General features: G+C 41.8%; 1 pseudogene; it reads left to right on the top strand.

Annotated features, from left to right (window-relative positions):
- The first annotated feature begins 23,898 nt into the window (after positions 1-23,898).
- On the top strand, positions 23,899-24,017 carry LOC134913111 (5S ribosomal RNA; annotated as a pseudogene).
- Positions 24,018-24,684: the final 667 nt, after the last annotated feature.

The raw sequence follows: 24,684 nt of genomic DNA, 5'->3' as shown, positions 1-24,684 counted from the left end.
ACTTATACACATAATGTCCACAGAAGTATCATCACTAATACACAAAAATGGTCACAGAAGTAGCTTTGCTTATACACATAATTCCAACAGTAGTAGTGCCGCTGATACACATAATGCCCCCAGTTGTAATACTCCTTATACACATAATACCCACAGTAGTAGCACCCCTTATACACATAAGGTACTCAGTAGTAGCAACCCTTATACACATAATGCCTCCAGAAGTATCGCTGCTTATACATAATGCCCCCAGTAGTGGTGACACTTATACATAATGTCTCCAGTAGTCATGCCACTTATACACATAATGCCATTAGTAGTAGTACTGCTTATACACATAATGCCCGCACACAGGGGCATTGGTATGTAGGGGATCAAGGGAGGCAACTTACTTCCCCCAAACATGAGAGAGGCACTGATACTGGGGCAGAGGAGTGATGGGCAGCTAGGTGAAACACTGCTGCTGCACCTGTGTACTAGCCTCTGCCCCCACTCACACCTACACTGGGAGTGTTGGATAAACACCACAACACGTGTGGACATCACCGTATTCTTCTCTTTCTGGCATCCTCTCTAGCCCCACCACACGGGGTGCTCCCCCCTGGCAGCCTGACTGACTTGAGACACCTGGGTTGTACACTTGATGTTCCACCAGGAAGGAGGCAGCAGAGCGGAGGTGTGCTGCTGACCGAGGGATGACTATCCCGCTACTCAAACTGGCTCTACAGAGGGGTGGACCTCACCCTGGCCAGCAATGGGGGACCAGAGTGTGCTTTCTTCCTGCCCACAGGACAGTGGCTCAGTGGCTGCTGTAGATTAGGCTGTCTCTGTGGATGATCACCACAGGAAAGCCAGGGGACAGGAAACTGCTGGCAGATGCTGCCCACCTGGATAGCCTGGGCAAGTACCTGCTGCTGAAGGTGCTCTGCCTGACATTTGGAGTGGAGGTCAGCTTTAAACTAACCCATCATGTAGTCACCATATTGCAGGTAATGCTAATAATAGTAATACCCCTGTCCCGTGCTTACAGGTTGAGGCTGATATGCTGGCATTTGGGATGCCAGTGGTCAGAATAATGGCAGCGGTATCCCTAAGGTTTGAATCCTGATAGGGGTCAGGTAAGTATGTTATCCCTACCCCCCTAACCTTAACCCTCCCTTTAGCAGCCTAAACCTAACCCTTCCACCCCCACCCCTGCAACCTTACTCTAACACTCCCCGATGGTGTTTAAACCTAACCCCCTGCACGTAGTCTAAACCTTACCCTCCCCCTGAAGCCTAAACCCACCCCCCATCTTGTGGCTCTATGGCAGTCCAGCACACAGAAGTTGAAGATCCCTGCGTTCGGTATTCCAGCGCCAGGATTGTGATCCTATTCACGATGCCGACATCGGCATTCCGAGCAGTGATGGGATTCCGGTGTTGGTATTTCGACTGCCGGGAGCCCTATTGCCGGGTTCCTAACCGGATCCCATACTTACCGTGTTGCAGGTAATGCTAATAATCATAATGATGCACCCACACATATGTCTATCATGTCACCCACCATCACAGTGCGTCGGGAAGCTAGGGGCACCATAGTAACAAAGTAACATAGTAACATAGTATCTGAGGTTGAAAAAAAGACAATTGTCCATCGAGTTCAACCTATTTGTGGTGTCCTATGCATGATGATTTGACTAAAATTTCTGACTGATGCTGCTGTTAGCCATTGCATTTTATCCCTATTTATAGTAACTATAATGCATGACTATGCACCATACCCCTGGATATCCTTTTCCAATAGGAATTTATCTAACCCATTCTTAAAGGTGTTGACAGATTCCGCCATTACAACTCCCTCGGGCAGGGAATTCCAAACACGTATTGTCCTTACCGTGAAAAAGCCTTTACGCCGTATTGTGCGGAATCTCCTCTCCTCTAACCTGAGCGAGTGTCCACGAGTCCTCTGTGTTGATCTAACCAAAAACAGGTCCCGCGCAAGCTCTGTGTATTGTCCCCTTATATATTTGTAGATGTTGATCATATCCCCTCTTAGTCTCCGCTTTTCCAATGTAAACATGCCTAGTCTTTCAAGCCTTTCCTTGTATTCCATCGTCTCCATGCCCTTAATTAGTTTGGTCGCCCTCCTCTGTACCTTTTCAAGCTCCAGGATATCCTTTTTGTAGTACGGTGCCCAGAACTGTACACAGTATTCAAGGTGTGGCCTCACTAGTGATTTATATAACGGGAGTATAATACTCTCGTCCCTAGCATCAATACCTCGTTTTATGCATGCTAATATCTGATTAGCCTTCTTTGCTGCAGTCCTACTTTGGATACTACTTCTTAGCTTGCTATCTATGAGGACACCTGAGTCCTTTTCCAGTACAGAATCCCCTAATTTTACCCCATTTAGTAGGTAGGTGTAATTTTTGTTCTTGTTACCACAGTGCATTACCTTACACTTGTCTGTGTTGAAGCGCATTCTCCATTTGGCTGCCCATGCTTCTAATTTAACTAAGTCGTTCTGAAGAGACTCGGCATCCTCCTCTGTATTTATAGCCTTACACAATTTGGTATCATCTGCAAAAATTGACACCATGCTCTCTAGACCTTCTGTTAGGTCGTTAATGAAAATATTGAACAATAGCGGTCCTAATACTGAGCCTTGCGGCACACCACTTAGCACTTCAGTCCAAGTTGAAAAAGATCCATTAACCACAACGCGCTGCTTCCTATTATCTAACCAGTTTTTGACCCAAGTGCATATTGTGCTTCCTAGCCCTGATTCTTGTAGCTTGTATATAAGTCTCATGTGTGGTACAGTATCGAACGCTTTGGCAAAGTCTAAAAAGATTACATCCACGTCTTTACACTGATCTAGGTTTGCGCTTACTGTTTCATAAAAGCCAAGTAAGTTGGTTTGACAGGATCTGTCCTTCATAAACCCATGTTGATTCCTTTTAATGACCTTATTGGTTTCAAGGAACTTCTGAATACTATCTCTTAGAATACCTTCCAATACTTTCCCCACTATAGATGTAAGACTAACTGGTCTATAATTACCTGGTTCAGCTTTACTTCCCTTTTTGAATATAGGCACTACTTCCGCTATACGCCAGTCTTTGGGAACCATACCTGATATAACTGAATCCTCAAAGATCAAAGATAGTGGTTTTGCCAGTTCAGAGTGAAGCTCCATTAGAACCCTTGGATGAATACCATCGGGCCCTGGTGATTTATTAATCTTTAAATGTTTTAATCGGTCACAGACTACTTCCTCGCTTAAATATGTACCTATCAGTGTGATATTGTCATTATTGAGATTGTGTGTCAGTCCCTGAATTGGGTCCTCTCTAGTGAATACTGTTGAAAAAAACTCATTTAGTGTGTCCGCTATGTCATTATCATTTTTGCTTAAGACTCCCAACTTGTCTTTCAAAGGGCCTATACTCTCCTTTTTTAATCTCTTGCTATTAATGTATTTCTTGCCCCTCCAACCTAAAAACGTTCTGTCGCACCTTACACACACAGATACACACACACATACACACATATACATACATTAGAAAGAATTCAATGACAGATGCGCTTGTAAAGTATTAAAAAACACAAATTCTATTTAATAAAATAATAATATCATATACTGGACAGTCGACTGCACAGAAAACCTATTAAAAACCCAACAACATATAAAGTGCTGTATAGTATGAGCTTTTGTACATAACATCACTCCCCAGGAGGCTAATTCAAGGATTTGAACATATAGCAGCAAAAATTTATCACTTTAATGCTGATTATGATGGTTCACGTGCGACTAAAATGCTGCAGTTTTATAACTCTGTGCACAGAGATAATGTGCTCTCGGGTTCGGTATTAAATACCGGCGGTCGGGATCCCACTGGTCAGGTGACCGATGCTGGGATCCCGTCAGCCAGAATCCTGCAGTGAGCACAATGAGTTCCCTTGCGTGCTCGCTGCACTCACTGCGCTTCAGGCCTGGTAGCGAGCTTTGCTTGCCACACTATTTTATTGCCCCTCGGGCTGTGGCATGGACCACCACCTGAGTGGGAATACAGGAATAGGGTCAGTATTCTCACTGCCGGCATCAGTATCCTAACCACCGGGATCCCATCAGCTGGTAAATAATTCACATCCCATGCTCTCAGGGCAGTTGAGAGCTGGGTTGGGTCCAAGTACTTTTCAAGGGGCATGGCCTAATCACAGGAGGTGTGGTCATATACTAAAAAAAGTAGTATTTTAAGCACATCCATGGCCACACTCATAGGTGTACGCAAGAGGGGTGGTTGGTGTGCACAGGCACCTCCTAATGTCTGGCACCCCGATCTCACATGCCTGATGCAGCAATCGCCAAGCAGGCTTATTACTGTCCCCTCTGCTCTGCACCCTGTCAGGACTGGATTACTGACCGGACGCCTGGGTTAATCAAGGGTGCCACTGCCACCGGCTTTCAAACTCCCGGCTCCACCTCCATGTACAAAAACAGCATGAGGTGATGTGATTATGTCATGCTGCTCGAACGCCCACCCGCCACATGCCCACCTCTCTCCTTCTATACTATGTCAACGCAAGCCACCGATGAGGATCAGCATGCAGCTAGCATTCCTCTTAGGAAGACAAATTCAATACAGGCGGTCGGCAGCAGCATTGGCACGTCACTCGTTTTTCCAGCAGCATCAGTACTAGCCTGCGACTGTCAGTGTCAGTGAGTGACTGACTTGTAAGTAAGCTGCTGCAGCTTGCAGGGGAAAGAGAGGGGGGGCCAGACCAGGCTGAGGAGGAGCAGTATAATTGCAGTGAGTGCCATCAGGGGTGTTTGTTTGGTGCACACCACAACATCTGACAATGTATCTGCTTTATTAGGATTGGTACAAAGGTGGATATTTTATATTGCAGTGACTGTCAATAGATGGCGCTAGACATACCCAAAAGGCGGTGCTAGACACACCCCTCCAACGGTGCACCCCCTAATAAAATGTGCTGTGCATGCTTATGGCCACACTGCAGCCCAGTACACAGCAGCGTGTGCTGGGCTGAGGAGAAGAGCTGCAGCTGCTGCTGCCAGGTAAGGGGGAGGGGGCCTGAGCCCCTATTGGACCCTTACTGGGCCCCTCCATCAGACCTTGGCCCGGGTAATTTGTATCCTCTCCCCCCTCTCTCGGCACCACTGCATGCTCTTTCTACATGAACATATCTTCCAAAATTAACTACTTAATGTAAGAAAAGGCTAAAATATTCTAAACCACTGCAAAGGGCCTGAGATATGGGGATTTGGATGACTTACCCTCTATTAGATACATGTAAAACAAAGGGAAATATTAACCTATTGCTTATGAGTGTCCAAACAAAGCTTTCCAGTTCATCCCTATTAGTGTGTATGCGAGTGACCTACTGAACCATTATCATCGGTGCACGCCAGAGGCAGTTGCATTATCCTATGTTTTTTCTATTTTGCCAAGTTCACGTTATGACTTCATAGCATCCAGACCAGTGCTGACCAGCTTAGGGTTGGTTTGCACTATGATGATGGCAGTGCATGCCAAGTGCCTGAGATTCTGAATTACATATGGCTATTAAAGCCTAGAGCAGATTTGTGAAATAACCCATCTTCATTGTCCGCCTGAGTTTTCCACTAACAGTCTAGGGATTCAGTCTGCATATTTTATTATTTACAAAAAACTGACATGTCTGCATGGATGAGTGCAGCATTTTACCAAAAACACAGGCAGGCAACACATTTTATGGGACTATTTTGTTGGCTGGCCTGATTCAAAGTAGCTTCAGCTAATTTGAGCTAGGTTATTATAAACTCTGAGACCCATCTTTAACTCTGTACTGGCCAGTGGTTTGGCATGCCAGTGAAATACATTGCTCATCTTAGAGGAAACAGGATATGAGGTGTGATAAGTCACTAGCAGTCAGGTGATTGCAGGTGTACGTGTCATACCTAAACCTTCCCACCGCCATCCGTCTCAGACTCCCGAAGAGCTCCAGACGTCACTCCCATGGATGTTTCAGCAGAAAGATGAGGGCAAACCCCAGAAGACCCCCACAGAGATAATGGCAGACAGAATGTATGCAAAAGGATTTTTGTATTTAATTCTAGAGACCCTGAATACAGGCTAGAATGGGTCACTTCAATTACAGGAACTCATGGCAAGCATTTCTCATATCACATCAGACACAGGAATCAATGTCTACTCAACAGTTGTCAATTATTTCTACTTATCAGTTTACAATCATGTCAACTTAAGCATGGAATGAATTGCTATACAGTCTCAGTATAGTTGGGTTCAATTACAATTACATAGATGAAGAATCTAGAACATAATGTCATGTATCAGAATTAGTAGAGCATCTTCGGTCCGAGATATTTGAGGATCTTTGTGTGCACAGATGGTGCCCTTGCTGGGATGTATCATACAATAGGATCTGTACTTCAATAGTATAGTTGCAGCGATGTTACTGTATATGGATTAGAGATCATGTCTAGCACATACAATAAGGAGGGTGAATGCATAGAAGAAATGGTTGTCTTTCACCATCAGTGGACCTTTCAGGCTTCTACTCCTTCTCCAGGGCAATCTGGGATGACTTGGAGCTTCCCTATCCACTGGAATGCTTGATATGGCTGTGGCACCACAAGTCTCAGCCACCGTTTTAATGCAGTTTGTCTCTCTGGATACTGTCTTTACCATTTGCTGCTCGCCTATCTTTCTTGTCTCCTATATCAGGCTTTCACACATCATGTAACTTTCTCTGCTGTCTGCTTCACATCTCCCCATCATGGACTCTTCATTTTGTGTCCCAGCTAACACTTCACAGCACACCAACCCCATCACTCTCCTTGTTTATATCCACCTGGCTCCCGGGATCTGGGGTCATTTAGTTGCTGGTGATGTGGTGATGTCACAGGTAGGGGGTTTTGCTAGCCCCTGCATCTTGATATTCAGCTGGTTAGCAAGGTATCAAGATGAACAGGGAAAATAGTGGATGGAGAAAGTAGCAAGTAGAAAAGGAAATAAGTGGAAAAGAAACTTGATCTGAGTGAAAACCCACAGAAAACATATTCAGGTACGGCCAGATGCTTTATCTACTGGGCGGTGAGCAGCTGAAGCCTCATATTCCTATATGCGTGAATGCATCCAGGTGCCATACAAAAACTGGACATAGCACTTACAGCAAACTAATTTACAATGGCCTAAGGCCTGAATGCTGGTGATTGAAAAACCTCCTGCAGCAGTCCTACATGAACTGTAATGAAGAAAGCCCCATAGTAGAAATGCATTGTATAATAAAATAATACAATTTGTACCAGGTTGGGTGGGGGGGGGGGGAAGTGGGGGGAGGTTTTCTGTCCACGATACAAGGAACAAACCCAACACAGCCAGATGCTGTGCTAAATAAAGAGAAGCCAATCACACTGGACATATCTGAGAGTCACAACATGTTTGATGGGACACCCAGTGCCCTTGACCCATCTCATCCATGTTAGAGTTACATAAAAGATATCTGCACCCAAGTTAAAGTTTGCAGAAACCATAGTGTTAGCAAATTTATCAACACAAAAAGAACAGTGGAGGCATTGCAAACACTTAGTGAAACAAAATGGCCACAAAGCATGAGGTAAAAGCCACCATGAGCACAGCCAGAACTCTAGCAAGCGATTGCAAATCAAGGTGATGTCTGAATCTATGGGGACAATATGAACCCAGGCCTATCCCTTACAAGCCTTCATCACCTAGAAGCTCTTAGTGACATCGAGATGCCTACATAGCTATGCAACATAAGAAATGCCACTCATGAGCTACACCTACAATAATTTATACAAAAAAGACACCATACCTCTAGATCTCACAGAATGCAAGAAGTAGGTTCAGGGGACCCAAGCACCCTTATAAATGTCATAGTAGGAGAGATGGGATACAGGGCAAGTTCTTCCATGCTGGACTGATAACCAGTCATATATAAGGATAGGAGTCACCCAGCTCTACTGCCTGGGAAGCCAGTCTCCGGAACCTATGTTACATTAGAGGTAATGCAGGACCAGTTGTCAAATAAGATGCACAGGCTGACACGAGTGAGCTCACTGACAAATGGTAGTCTGGACAATACTCAAATTCTCACACCAGTACACAATGCTCTAATTATGCAAATGGGCACCCCACCACACAGGGCTGCCATCAGAAATTGTGGGCTCCAGTACTGACAAAATAGGCAGCACTTCCACCGCATCCCTCCCCCCCCCCACCACACACGCACAGAAAAATAAATAAATATATAAATATATATAGTATGTATAAATTCCTGTGCCCATACCCTGAGTAACATTATATTGTGCCCCACAAAGTAATTCACCTTGCAGCGTAATAAGCCCCTACAGTGATTCCATGACACCATATTAAGTCCCCACAGTAATGCCACTGGCATCATATTACGCCCATACAATTCTGGCCCTGTCACCATATTATGCCCGAGTTCCTGCTCTGAGCGGTTCTGCTCACTCTCAATCGTTCTGCTGGTTGTCAAGGGTTTTGCTCATTGTCAGGGGTTTTGTTTATTGTCAGGGGAAACCCCCACTGGCCACCACCGCCACAGGTCTCCGGTGTCGGCGGATACCTTTGGAAAATGTCCTTTTCAACATTTTTCCACTTGGGACATAAGGCGCATGCCCTTGTAGGGGAGGGGCATGAGAAAATTTGGACACAAATCCTCTTTATACCACTTTCATGCACTTAACTTGAGAGCTAGTTGTTATTCAGTTATAATGCCCCTTATTAAATAATTCATTACAATATCCAGGATTCAAACCCAGAACCTGTTGCATTCCAGTCAAACACCCAAGTCATTAAACTATTTTATCCTGCATAAAAACTTTTACATTTCTAATTATATGAAGCTACTTGCACTTTGTAAAAAAATAATAATCAGCATTGCAATTGAACAGATCTATAGGGGTGTTAGGGTCTCCTGCCCTGTGCTGCCACGTCGTCATGGCAACCGGGAGACAAGTGCTAGCGGAGTAACCTGAGCGCAGCTGATACTCCGGTTCGGGTCTTGTGCTGTGCAGTGGTTACAGGCTCTGTGCACGGCAGGGGATCCGGTGCTGGTTTTTGTGCTCACAGTCTGTGAGGTCTTAGTGGGGCGTGGACAGCACCTGCTTTATAAGGCCTCTTCTCAGGTTAAGCAGATGCTGCTGAATCTTTGTTGGTTAGTCAGTTCCTGAAAGTTAGCCAGTACTGTGTAGCTTTGTATTTGTTGTTGCTTACTGCAAATAGGCTTGGGGATTTGGTACTACACTCTGCCAATCCAGACCTAGCAGTAAAACTGGAGTCAGTCGTTTAGCTTGCTGGGGTTCTTTTACTACTCTGTGAACTTAGCAAGTTTGCGGCTGTATTCTAAGACTTGCCTGCCTAAATCCTGTCTCACTGTGCAAGGTGTCAGTTGTCAGTTTAGTGGCAGTAAGCTGAACCTGTGCACTGCAAGTGAGAATTAGGATTGTGGAGACTCTCCTTGTGTCTATCATTCCATCTCTGACCAAGGAGTTTACTGCCACACCCGTTGGTAACCCTTTAGGGTTTTGCTGTTGCCCTTAGCAACAGCATTTCGGGTTCTCTACGTATTAAAACACAACATCTTGCTTTTCCCATCTGAGCATTACTAATACTAGAGAGACACCCAGTTCCTTAGCCTCTGGGCTTCTCTGTTCACTTTGTGTGTATTTTGTTACCCTATCACCTTCTGTGTACGTAATGTCATATTCCCCAATCTGTCTGTGAGTTCATTTGTTTTGCATACCTATCCGTTCAGACACCAGTACATTCCTGCAGGCACTGGTGTGCATAACAGTTCAAACACCAGTGCATTCCTCCAGGCACTGGAGTGCATAACAGTTCTGACACCAGTACATTCCTGCAGGCACTGGTGTGCATAACATATTCAGCAGCCAAATACTTCTGTTGAAATTTTGTGGGAATATGGAGCATACCCCTCAAAATACGTTGCAACAGGTGGTCGATCAGGTGCAGGTCCTGACTCGACAATTTAATGATTTGTCCATTAAAATGCACACCTCCCAGGCCGCTGGCGGAGCTCCCGCAGCAGCAGCAGCACCTTCAGGGGTTAAGGAGCCGAAAGTAAATCTCCCGGATCGTTTTTCTGGAGATCGCTCGCAGTTCTTTTGTTTCAAGGAGAGCTGCAAGCTATACTTCCGGCTTAGGCCTCAGTCTTCTGGGTCGGAGATTCAGCGGGTGGGCATAGTGATTTCCTTGCTACAAGAAGACCCACAGGTCTGGGCATATGGGTTGCAGCCTGACTGTCCGTCGCTTAAAAGTGTTGATGCTTTTTTTACAGCACTGGGCATGTTGTATGATGACCCTGACAAGACGGCCTCAGCCGAGGCTCAGATTTCGATCCTTAAGCAAGGGCGAAGGCCAGTTGAGGTTTACTGTACGGAGTTTCGGAGGTTGGCCCATGATACCCAGTGGAATGACCCAGCCCTGAGACACCAGTACCGAAGAGGTCTTTCTAACCAGATAAAGGACCAACTGGTACAATATCCCTTGCCTGATCGCTTGGATCAGCTCATGCAGTTATCCATCCGGGTGGATAGACGGCTGAGAGAGCGTAGGCTTGAAAGGGAGGCTGAGGTTTCCTTCTTTCCCAAGGGAACCTCAGACTCTGAGGAATTTTCCAAAAAGCCTATGCAGATTGGGGCTAACCACCTCTCCTCGCATGAGAAGACGCGGAGGAGACAGCAGGGGTTGTGTTTGTACTGTGGGAATAAAGGTCATGTGGTAGTATCATGCCCAGAAAAGCCGGAAAACTTCAGGGCCTGAGGGTGATGGGAAATATCCTGTCAGGCCAGAAGTCAGAATTTCCCAAGAAGACTTTTATCATTCCGGTGACCTTGAAGATCCTCGGTCAAACTGTCAAGACTGAGGCCTTTGTGGACAGTGGGGCCGACGGGGTTTTTATGGACCGCCAATTCGCCCTGAAACACTCTGTTCCCTTAGTACCCTTGGCATCGGAAATTGAGATTTGTGGGTTAAACGGGGAACCATTATCCCAAGGTAAAATTACCTCTTGCACTAGCCAGATTTCTTTGTTTATTGGAGCCACACACTCTGAAAAATTGTCCTTTTATGTGACTGTCTGTACTTTTGCCCCATTGGTGTTGGGGTTACCCTGGTTAAGGGCCCACAATCCTCAATTTGACTGGGTCTCTGGGGAGATTCTTAGTTGGGGTACTGATTGTTTCAGGAGTTGATTGAGCCTTCCAGTCAGGCTCTCGCAGCTAAGTTTGCCAGGATTGCCAGGGTGTTATGCAGATTTTGCGGACGTGTTCTCCAAAAAAGTTGCAGGGGTACTACCTCCCGATCGCCCCTATGACTGTGCCATTGATTTGTTGCCAAATGCTAAGCTTCCCAAGAGCAGGTTGTACTCCCTGTCACGTCCTGAGACTCAGGCTATGGCAGAGTACATTCAGGAGAACTTGGCTAAGGGATTTATCAGACCTTCACAGTCTCCAGTTGGGTCGGGGTTCTTCATCGTGGGTAAAAAGGACGGTTCGTTGCGACCCTGCATCGACTTCATGGAATTGAACCGTATCACGATTAAAAACTCATACCCACTGCCTCTCATTTCGGTCTTGTTTGACCAGCTTCGTACTGCCACCATTTTTTCTAAGATTGACCTACGCGGTGCGTACAATCTAATCCGAATAAGAGAGGGGGATGAATGGAAGACTGCCTTTAATACCCACTCAGGGCATTATGAATATTTGGTGATGCCTTTTGGGCTCTGTAATGCCCCGGCAGTCTTCCAGGATTTCATGAATGATGTGCTCAGGGAATATTTGGATAGATTCTTAGTTGTATACTTAGATGACATCCTAATCTTCTCCCATTCCCTGGAGGAACATCGGAAGCATGTACGCTTAGTCCTCCAGAAACTCAGAGACCACCGGCTTGGGGCAAAGCTGGAGAAGTGCGAATTTGAAGTTCAGCAAATCGCATTTCTAGGATATATTATCTCCCCAGAAGGTTTCCAAATGGAGGGTTCCAAGGTACAGGCAGTCCTGGATTGGGGTTAACAGAAATTTGGTTTGGTTCCGCACAGGAAAAATGTGGTAATGATGAACATAGATTAATACACAGATTGTAGAAAACTGTTCAGGGAATGACCAACGATACTAAGTTTAAATTTAAAGATTCTTAATGAAGACATCTAAATAATTATTTGAGTTGGTGGTGCTCCCAGAGTCAGTAATGGTTAAGCAAAGAGAAGAAAAAAGAAAGACTCTGTGTTGGGGCACGCTTAGAAATTTGAAATAAGTTTATTAAAACTTAACATTTAATTAATAACGAATAAAAGTAATGAGGAGTTTGATACAAAAAAATTGTTCAAGAACACAAAGTAAACATATATATTGACAGAAATCAGGATAAAGAAGGGGAGTATTCCTGCACAACCAGTTGTTAAAATTACCTCAGTGGTGTCTCACTAAGTACTTAGAACCAGCAATAAAGAAGATCGTTAATATGGGTAATCGTGGTTTAATCAATCTGCTGGTGGTGCTCCCCGAGGTAAATGACAAGTAAATCACAAAAGCAAGTTGTTCCTTGAAAGGGATCAGGGAACGGAGAAGTAAACCTCTTTGTGGGGGCACTCTTATAGTTGTAAATATGATAATTATTAAAACATAACTTTTATTTGTTTTCAAATAAGATATAGTGTTTGTCTTTTCTTAAACAGGGTTTTTAATGTAATTTTTTGGATATTTTTATGTATTTTTTAAAATTAAAGCAAAAAAGGTGAGTATATTAATTCCCATGTAGTTGAGGTTTTTTATTTGGACAATTCCAACCTCTATATGTGGGTTTTACCCATGGGTGAAAATATTGTAAGCTGTGTAGCAAATAGATAATGCACAGCAAAATAATTAAAGAAAGAAAAAATTAATTTATTAAAAGTGGTCAAAAGTAATCTTATGGCCACTATGGCACTGTAATAATTTAGACGGAGCTGTTTGCCTGCAGCATATTTCCCAAGGTGTCAGCTGGAAAGGTTATAACATTTGAAATAATGGAAGAGCCAAATATGCCCGTTACAGTTAGTAACAAATAATCTCCAGAGTATTCACTAAATATAATTATACGGACATTGAACAGATAGTATATTTGTTTCCTGTTGGGAGGAAAGGAGGAAAAGCCGGAAAGAGCAGTTCTGTTTAAGTAACAAAACTTATATCAAGTCACAATGTATCAGGATTATTTCTTCTGTAATCTAAAACTATTGTTGGTCCATCTGGAGCATATCATTTGCTGAAAAAACAATTATGATACTTTGAATGAGCTCAGTTCCCCTGTATACAAAGGGTATATTGTATAAATGTGTCATATATAACTTGGTGGTCTGATTCCTTGAAAAAGTGACACAATGATAACAGATTCAAACATTTACATTGAACTCAGTCCTCCTATGAGTAAATTAACCTGAAGTGCTGACTTAGTGCAAAATGGCTCTGATTTAACATATGCTTTCCAATGATACTTTGATGCAATATCGGTCATTGGGTAAGATTAACACATTAATAATAAACAGGAAACCTTGTGGATAGTAAAGTAGCCCGTCCCGTGTGTCTGACTAACTTCTGCTGCCTTCCCATGTGCGTGCTGGCACACAGTAAATGGGAGGTGAGAGAGTTAATCAGGCGGCGGCGGGCTGAAGGAAGAAAGAGTGATTCTGCTGTCGTCCGCTGCGGCACCCCTCAGCCCTGTTAACAGGATGTCATTGCAGGGTTTGACAGGTGATGCCGTGCAGGCGATGAGAGCACACTGAATACCTAGCGGGGAGAGAGTGTCCCCGTGTGTAGCAGCCTCGGCAAGCGTCTCCGTCAGCGCCAATGGTCCGGTCCCAGTGACGTATGGCGGGATTTCCGGAAACAGCGTCACATGACGCTCAGGAACAGATACTGGACGTACGTTTCACCCTCAGCAGGGGCTTGATCACCATCCGCCTATCTGATGTTCCCCTTCATGGGGATTATATGTGGTCAGCCTGATCGTCATTGGTTAGAATTAAATGCAGAAAAACTGTCCAGTGTGCAATTGATTAAGTTAATGAGGTGAAGTCAAATCGCTATGTCTAAAAGCGCAATTGGTAAACTGATTAATAGCCAATGTCAGTAATCAAGTGTATATTAGTTATCAGAGAATAATTAGAGAGGGAAGAGAAATGGAAATTGAACAAGGGACAAGATGAGAGATATAAATGTAAATAATAAATGTCCTAATGAATCTATAAATAAATAAATTAATTTGATTTTGAAGAGTGTGAGATACGATCTTGTGACCCTGCGCTAGTAATTTGACTGTGGGCAGGACACTATACCGTGTGGCTACAGAGCTATCTTTTTGTAAACATATGACCAGTTGTACAAATGGAAGTGTAACATAATAACAAAGAGAGTAATAAAAACGGGATAGAAAATATATGTATATATCTCTGTATATTAGGCATTTCATGCATAGAGGGAACAATTAGGGATAAACAAAATTTATTAATTAGATGAGGATTGAACTAAAGACTTAGCCATATTGCCACAGATTTTAAACTCTCAAAATTCTGTGGCAATATGGTTAAGTCTTTAGTTCAATCCTCATCTAATTAATAAATTTTGTTTATCCCTAATTGTTCCCTCTATGCATGAAATGCCTAATATACAGAGATATATACATATATTTTCTATCCCGTTTTTATTACTCTCTTTGTTATTATGTTACACTTCCATTTGTACAACTGGTCATATGTTTACAAAAAGATAGCTTTGTAGCCACACGGTATAGTGTCCTGCCCACAGTCAAATTACTAGCGCAGGGTCACAAGATCGTATCTCACACTCTTCAAAATCAAATTAATTTATTTATTTATAGATTCATTAGGACATTTATTATTTATATTTATATCTCTCATCTTGTCCCTTGTTCAATTTCCATTTCTCTTCCCTCTCTAATTATTCTCTGATAACTAATATACACTTGATTACTGACATTGGCTATTAATCAGTTTACCAATTGCACTTTTAGACATAGCGATTTGACTTCACCTCATTAACTTAATCAATTGCACACTGGACAGTTTTTCTGCCATTTAATTCTAACCAATGACGATCAGGCTGACCACATATAATCCCCATGAAGGGGAACATCAGATAGGCGGATGGTGATCAAGCCCCTGCTGAGGGTGAAACGTACGTCCAGTATCTGTTCCTGAGCGTCATGTGACGCTGTTTCCGGAAATCCCGCCATACGTCACTGGGACCGGACCATTGGCGCTGACGGAGACGCTTGCCGAGGCTGCTACACACGGGGACACTCTCTCCCCGCTAGGTATTCAGTGTGCTCTCATCGCCTGCACGGCATCACCTGTCAAACCCTGCAATGACATCCTGTTAACAGGGCTGAGGGGTGCCGCAGCGGACGACAGCAGAATCACTCTTTCTTCCTTCAGCCCACCGCCGCCTGATTAACTCTCTCACCTCCCATTTACTGTGTGCCAGCACGCACATGTGAAGGCAGCAGAAGTTAGTCAGACACACGGGACGGGCTACTTTACTATCCACAAGGTTTCCTGTTTATTATTAATGTGTTAATCTTACCCAATGACCGATATTGCATCAAAGTATCATTGGAAAGCATATGTTAAATCAGAGCCATTTTGCACTAAGTCAGCACTTCAGGTTAATTTACTCATAGGAGGACTGAGTTCAATGTAAATGTTTGAATCTGTTATCATTGTGTCACTTTTTCAAGGAATCAGACCACCAAGTTATATATGACACATTTATACAATATACCCTTTGTATACAGGGGAACTGAGCTCATGCAAAGTATCATAATTGTTTTTTCAGCAAATGATATGCTCCAGATGGACCAACAATAGTTTTAGATTACAGAAGAAATAATCCTGATACATTGTGACTTGATATAAGTTTTGTTACTTAAACAGAACTGCACTTTCCGGCTTTTCCTCCTTTCCTCCCAACAGGAAACAAATATACTATCTGTTCAATGCCCGTATAATTATATTTAGTGAATACTCTGGAGATTATTATGTGACAGACAATTTGTTACTAACTGTAACGGGCATATTTGGCTCTTCCATTATTTCAAATGTTATAACCTTTCCAGCTGACACCTTGGGAAATATGCTGCAGGCAAACAGCTCCGTCTAAATTATTACAGTGCCATAGTGGCCATAAGATTACTTTTGACCACTTTTAATAAATTAATTTTTTCTTTCTTTAATTATTTTGCTGTGCATTATCTATTTGCTACACAGCTTACAATATTTTCACCCATGGGTAAAACCCACATATAGAGGTTGGAATTGTCCAAATAAAAAACCTCAACTACATGGGAATTAATATACTCACCTTTTTTGCTTTAATTTTAAAAAATACATAAAAATATCCAAAAAATTACATTAAAAACCCTGTTTAAGAAAAGACAAACACTATATCTTATTTGAAAACAAATAAAAGTTATGTTTTAATAATTATCATATTTACAACTATAAGAGTGCCCCCACAAAGAGGTTTACTTCTCCGTTCCCTGATCCCTTTCAAGGAACAACTTGCTTTTGTGATTTACTTGTCATTTACCTCGGGGAGCACCACCAGCAGATTGATTAAACCACGATTACCCATATTAACGATCTTCTTTATTGCTGGTTCTAAGTACTTAGTGAGACACCACTGAGGTAATTTTAACAACTGGTTGTGCAGGAATACTCCCCTTCTTTTTCCATAATTGATTTACTGAGGTAAACTCAGCTTCTTTCCTAGCACACCACACTCTTTGCCAGGTCCATATACTGGACCTATTTTTTCAACATATATTTCCCTTCTCTTTTCTTCTTTGGGGTTTTTTCCCCCCTTTTTTTCTGCTCTACAAACTATCTGTATCCTTGACCTAACCTTGACAAGTATGTCAAGCTTCAGCCTGAGGAATGAACTGATTAATAAACGGAGGACTGAAGACCTAGGGGGTATTTTCTCAGATCCAAGTACATCCACCACATCCGCCATTAGTTGGAATGATGACATGCACAAATTGAAACTTCTGAGACAAAGACAAACAAGAGTGAACTGGGACTTGATAAGTTTGGAAAACTATTTGAAACACAAGATAGTACCACGAGGACTGCGCCCCAAGGTTTTTCCAACCTATCCACTTGCCACTGACAGTCTGAAACGTGATTGGGAGACCTGCCTACTCAAATGCTCCAATGACTTGATACTGATATTAATCAAACATAACAACTTGATCTTGGAAGAAGTAGGAAAAGAAATTGATGATATTGGGAAAAAATTGGAAGTATTTGAAAACGAGACTCTCTTCCAAACTAGATTTGAACTGGAGAAAAAAGCCCTACAAGAATATGAGGAAGTAATCACAGAACGTAAAAAGTCAAAATTCCAACGTGACAAACAGGACTTTTCATTGGGCAAAATCTTCAAGTGGAATAGACCGCCAAGGAGGGAAAGATTACAGAATCAACAGGGGTACCCCTCCTCATCAGAGATTGACTCCTCAGGTACTGAGGAGGATCAAGGGGAAACCTACCATCATTACAGAGACGAAACCGACAACTTTCAGGTACAACATCCCTCTTCCTCTTCTTCTTCTTTTTTGGACAAACAGAGACCCAAAAGGGGCCGTCCAAGAGGAAGTCGAGGAGGGGCGGCAGGAAAAGGAAGAGGGGATCGAAGATGGGATTCTCCACCCCCATCCCACTATCCAATACGGAATCGGAGGAAATACTAACGGGACCAACCAGTTTTACGATCATTAATTTATCTGAACATATTATCACAGATGACCATAGAAATGTTTTATCTAAAGGCCTTACTTTTGCGCCCACCAAGAGATTTGATCGCTTCCAATGGGAGAAGGATTTAAATCTATTTGGGAGAAAATTGCTTCTCAAAAAATTCTTTGCCAACAAAAATAGAACTGATGCCTCTAACACAGGAGGAGACCAAGAACTAGACAACATCACCCAACAAGACCTCACATCGGATGATGATAGGAGGGTGATTATTATGTTGGAGGAACTTCAGGATGATGTTGAAATACATCATGTGGAAACACAAGACGACACACCAACTAATAGATCAATATGCAAGAAAAAGAGCAATTTCTTCCCGCAGGATAACATCTGCCCAGAAGTAAAGGTCTTTATGCGCCTTGTCTCCCAAGACCTTGATGATTTACATCAGAGACGAAAGAGACCTTCCCAGCGCAATCTGAAATACAGAGAAAGGATGGCCATCACTGAAATTGAGTCATGGGAAGACGTAGTGGTCAAACCATCTGATAAAGGTGGCAATGTTGTGATTTGGGGAAAACATCTTTATATTAAAGAAGCTATGAGACAACTAAATGACACAGACTGCTATAGAAGATCCATCTTTAACCCAACAGACAACATCCTAACTCTGTATATTAGACTGATTGAGAAAGCATTTAGGGAAGGTACAATTACAAAAACTGAACTCGAATACCTAAGAGTAATTAACCCTAGGGTACCGACGTTCTATCTTCTCCCAAAGATGCACAAGAGCCTTACCCACCCTCCTGGTAGGCCAATTGTCTCCGGGATTGGAGGTCTGTTGGAGCAAGCCAGTACGTTTATTGATATTCACCTTAGACATCTTGTGGCTGCCTTACCTTCTTACGTACAAGACACTACTGACGTCTTGAAAAAGATCCATGATGTACGGCTGGAGGACAACCAACTTCTGATAAGCATGGATGTGGAATCATTATACACATCAATTGACCATCAGAAAGGAATTCATGCCATCAAATACTTCTTGGACATAGAGGGTACAAGTGACTTTCATCAATTTCTTTTGGACCTCCTACATTTCGTCTTAAAGAATAATTATTTCACATTTAACAATAGATTCTACGTACAAACGAGGGGCACGGCTATGGGGGCAGCTTGTGCTCCCACGTACGCAAACTTATTTCTTGGTTGGTGGGAACGTGAGAAAGTTTTCTCCGACTATAATGACCATCATACCAGAATAGTCTTGATGTGGTTGCGGTATATAGATGACATCCTGGTCATCTGGGACGGAGACGAGAAAACATTTGAGGACTTTGTCCAGGATCTGCACGCAAACGATCTGAATTTGAAATTCACATATGTCATTAATAAAGACAGAGTCTCCTTCCTGGATTTATCTATATACCGTACCAGTGAAGGTTATCTTGCCACAGAACTTTTTCGGAAACCAACAGCCACTAACTCATTACTTCATCAATCCAGCTCCCATTTTCCTCCGACTGTAAAGAATATCCCCAAGGGTGAATTCTTGAGGCTGAAAAGAAACTGCTCGGACAAATGCAATTTTCAAAAACAAAGCATGGAGTTAACCAGCAGACTCAAAGAGAGGGGATATAGTCATAGACTAATTAAGAAAGCCAGAAGAGAAGTGGAGCGCACGGATAGAGAGAGTCTGATCTTCAGAGAAAAGAAACAACAGAAGGGAGATAAGGAATTTAGATTTGTCGGCAACTTCTGTACAGAGTGGCAAGAAATCAAACAAATCATTCAGAAACACTGGCCCATTCTACTTCTAGATAATGATTTGGAAAAGGTCCTAAAAGAGCAAGTCTCCATGAGTTGGAGGAGATCACCGAATCTTAAAGATAGATTGGTGAAGAGCCACTTTGAAGAGAAACATCCCCGACAACCCTCAGTTCGGGGTAGTTTTCCATGTGGATCATGCAAAATCTGCAAATATATCCATTTACAAACCACCATACAGGACAAATACGGCTCAGAACATATCATCACAGATTTCTTTAATTGTAGGACAAAAAATGTTATCTACTGCATTACATGCACGTGTAACATCTACTATGTCGGGATGACATCCAGGATGCTTAAACAACGCATTCTGGAACACATCGGGACGATACGTAATGCAGAAGCAGATATCAACAAATTCAAACCATTAACGACAGTGGCCAGGCATTTCTATAAGACACATGGAAAGTCCTCAGAGGACCTACGAGTCTTTGGACTTGAAAAAATCAATTTGGGCATAAGAGGCGGTGATCTTCAAAAGGAGCTCCTCAGACGGGAAAGCCAGTGGATCTTTAGGTTGGGCTCCATATCCCCAATGGGCCTTAATGAGAACATTAATTACGGTGCATTCCTGAACATATAACCATGACTATTTTTTCTAAACAATCCTCCCCTGTACTCTTCTGTCCTAATTCAAATTATACTCAACACTCTCATCCATCTTTATGAGAATAAAACTATCTCCCTGATCTTCCCCTCTCTCTCTTTCTTCCCTTTTTATACTTTTCCTTAATTTGTACATGCTGTGTTAAAATATAAGTTTATCTTGAACATTGAACACAAACATAGATGGCCATACGGGCAACAATTAACATTATAATCTCTATCTCCATAATTAAATAATATAGAGATGACCATTTAGTCATTAAGCCTATTTCCTCGCTTACAGTCTAGACTATTACTGCGAGGTCACAAACCTGAGACTTGTGGCAGTCCGCGTGGCACGATACCCGCCCATCAACAGATAATCACTTTTCTAATCTCATTATAATTATTCTTATTTCATTTCTCGTTAGAAACCTTAACAAATTTTCAATACTCTAGGCATATTTTTATACCTACTCTTTTTCTATATATTTATACTCAGTCTATATTCATTTCTACTTGTCACCTTTCAAACATATTATATCCAATTCATTATATATCTGCACTACCTCCTAGTTAACTATACAAAAGTAGGTCCATAGCCAGGGGGTATTGCCTCTCGCCTATAGTCCAAATTACTACCGCTAGGTCATAGGTCTGAATTTTGAGAGTTTAAAATCTGTGGCAATATGGCTAAGTCTTTAGTTCAATCCTCATCTAATTAATAAATTTTGTTTATCCCTAATTGTTCCCTCTATGCATGAAATGCCTAATATACAGAGATATATACATATATTTTCTATCCCGTTTTTATTACTCTCTTTGTTATTATGTTACACTTCCATTTGTACAACTGGTCATATGTTTACAAAAAGATAGCTCTGTAGCCACACGGTATAGTGTCCTGCCCACAGTCAAATTACTAGCGCAGGGTCACAAGATCGTATCTCACACTCTTCAAAATCAAATTAATTTATTTATTTATAGATTCATTAGGACATTTATTATTTATATTTATATCTCTCATCTTGTCCCTTGTTCAATTTCCATTTCTCTTCCCTCTCTAATTATTCTCTGATAACTAATATACACTTGATTACTGACATTGGCTATTAATCAGTTTACCAATTGCGCTTTTAGACATAGCGATTTGACTTCACCTCATTAGCTTAATCAATTGCACACTGGACAGTTTTTCTGCATTTAATTCTAACCAATGACGATCAGGCTGACCACATATAATCCCCATGAAGGGGAACATCAGATAGGCGGATGGTGATCAAGCCCCTGCTGAGGGTGAAACGTACGTCCAGTATCTGTTCCTGAGCGTCATGTGACGCTGTTTCCGGAAATCCCGCCATACGTCACTGGGACCGGACCATTGGCGCTGACGGAGACGCTTGCCGAGGCTGCTACACACGGGGACACTCTCTCCCCGCTAGGTATTCAGTGTGCTCTCATCGCCTGCACGGCATCACCTGTCAAACCCTGCAATGACATCCTGTTAACAGGGCTGAGGGGTGCCGCAGCTGACGACAGCAGAATCACTCTTTCTTCCTTCAGCCCGCCGCCGCCTGATTAACTCTCTCACCTCCCATTTACTGTGTGCCAGCACGCACATGGGAAGGCAGCAGAAGTTAGTCAGACACACGGGACGGGCTACTTTACTATCCACAAGGTTTCCTGTTTATTATTAATGTTTTAATCTTACCCAATGACCGATATTGCATCAAAGTATCATTGGAAAGCATATGTTAAATCAGAGCCATTTTGTACTAAGTCAGCACTTCAGGTTAATTTACTCATAGGAGGACTGAGTTCAATGTAAATGTTTGAATCTGTTATCATTGTGTCACTTTTTCAAGGAATCAGACCACCAAGTTATATATGACACATTTATACAATATACCCTTTGTATACAGGGGAACTGAGCTCATTCAAAGTATCATAATTGTTTTTTCAGCAAATGATATGCTCCAGATGGACCAACAATAGTTTTAGATTACAGAAGAAATAATCCTGATACATTGTGACTTGATATAAGTTTTGTTACTTAAACAGAACTGCTCTTTCCGGTTTTTCCTCCTTTCCTCCCAACAGGAAACAAATATACTATCTGTTCAATGTCCGTATAATTATATTTAGTGAATACTCTGGAGATTATTATGTGACAGACAATTTGTTACTAACTGTAACGGGCATATTTGGCTCTTCCATTATTTCAAATGTTATAACCTTTCCAGCTGACACCTTGGGAAATATGCTGCAGGCAAACAGCTCCGTCTAAATTATTACAGTGCCATAGTGGCCATAAGATTACTTTTGACCACTTTTAATAAATTAATTTTTTCTTTCTTTAATTATTTTGCTGTGCATTATCTATTTGCTACACAGCTTACAATATTTTCACCCATGGGTAAAACCCACATATAGAGGTTGGAATTGTCCAAATAAAAAACCTCAACTACATGGGAATTAATATACTCACCTTTTTTGCTTTAATTTTAAAAAATACATAAAAATATCCATAAAATTACATTAAAAACCCTGTTTAAGAAAAGACAAACACTATATCTTATTTGAAAACAAATAAAAATTATGTTTTAATAATTATCATATTTACAACTATAAGAGTGCCCCCACAAAGAGGTTTACTTCTCCGTTCCCTGATCCCTTTCAAGGAACAACTTGCTTTTGAGAAATCAGGATAAGCCTGATACAAAATTATGGGCACCTGTGGTGAAAAATATACTGAAAAACATAAAAAATTACAAAAAATTAATATTATTAAGGTGCCTGAGTTAATCAAAATTCAAAATTGGAGTAGAGGTAAATGATATGTACATATAATCACCGCAGTGATAATTGTAGGTAAGCACCTAGTCTAAAACCTCATGAGAATAGATGAGAGGCACAAAGGTTCATAATTGATTCATAATAGGTTCACAACGATTAATTGGAACAAGCCACCCTGGTGAAACGGTCCGTCTGTGCTCAGTGATGCTGAACTCTTTCTAGCTCAGATCACTTTTTGGGACTCCCTGGTATTGTATGTGCCCATTTAGACTCCAGTTATTTAACTGATACTGATATATAATCAATATTGTTTTTTTTTCCATGTTTGCTATTTTTGATCCTTAATTATTGCTCTAAACCATTTTCTGGTATTTCCTTTTAAATGCAATACTTTTTTGCAGAACTGCATAAACAGGATCTTATACCCATTTTGGTAAGCCTTTACCATGCAGCCTGTGTTTACTTTCCTTTTTCCAATTAATCGTTGATTTCATGATTGTTTTATTTCATAATTTACTTAATTTTTTGTTAATTTGTGATCTCACCACATTACCATTTCTTCTCCTTCTTCTAATTTTCCCACCACCCTTTTTTTCAATAGGTAAGCCTAACCCACCTCTCTCATCCACTGTCCGCTATATGTCTATATAAGACAGTGGACAGCACAAGGCAGGGTTTCCTCCCTATTCTGAGCATATCTCACTTCTATTTTTAGTACCCTCTCATCCAGATGCGAGACCACTCTCTGCAATGCTCACAGCAACAGAGAATCTGCGCTAGAAACTGGACAGCAGAAGTACCTTGTTGCTCACTACTCATTACACTCTCTCATTTGTGTCCTAGTGTTTATTACTGCCATATTTCAGCAGCAACGCCCAATCTCATCCGACCTTGGAAGCTAAGCGCTGATAAGCCTGATCAGTACCTAGTAGGGTGACCTCTTGGGAATATCAAGTGCAGTAAGATTGTGACCTCTGATCACAAACAGCAGAAGTGTTAGAGCAACTTCTGAAACTTACCTATTCCTTATCCAACTTTCCCGCAAACCTTCTATTTATCTACAATTGGCTTTGCCTTTAGGCTTATTTATCAATGCTCTTTTGTATCTTTAATAATCATACTTTTATCTTAAATGCTTTGTTATCTATAAGGATCTAGCCTTTTAGCAAACAGAATCTCTACCAGGTGATTACCCTCAGTCATTTGACATTTCAATTATGAACCTTTATGCCTCTCATCTATTCTCATGAGGTTTTAGACTAGGTGCTTACCTACAATTATCACTGCGGTGATTATATGTACATATCATTTACCTCTACTCCAATTTTGAATTTTAATTAACTCAGGCACCTTAATAATATTAATTTTTTGTAATTTTTTATGTTTTTCAGTATATTTTTCCCCACAGGTGCCCATAATTTTGTATCAGGCTTATCCTGATTTCTGTCAATATATATGTTTACTTTGTGTTCTCAAAGTCCTGGATTGGGTGCAGCCCACTAGTTTGAAGGCGCTTCAGCGTTTCCTGGGCTTTGCAAATTTTTATAGACGATTTATCGCTGGATTTTCGTCTATAGTGGCGCCCTTGGTGGCACTCACTAAGAAAGGGGCGGATGTTGCTCACTGGTCTTGT

Source organism: Pseudophryne corroboree, chromosome 4, assembly GCF_028390025.1.
Source record: "Pseudophryne corroboree isolate aPseCor3 chromosome 4, aPseCor3.hap2, whole genome shotgun sequence".
Lineage (NCBI taxonomy): Eukaryota > Metazoa > Chordata > Amphibia > Anura > Myobatrachidae > Pseudophryne > Pseudophryne corroboree.
Note: the sequence above shows the minus strand (reverse complement) of the source record. Positions and strands in the feature narration are given on the sequence as shown.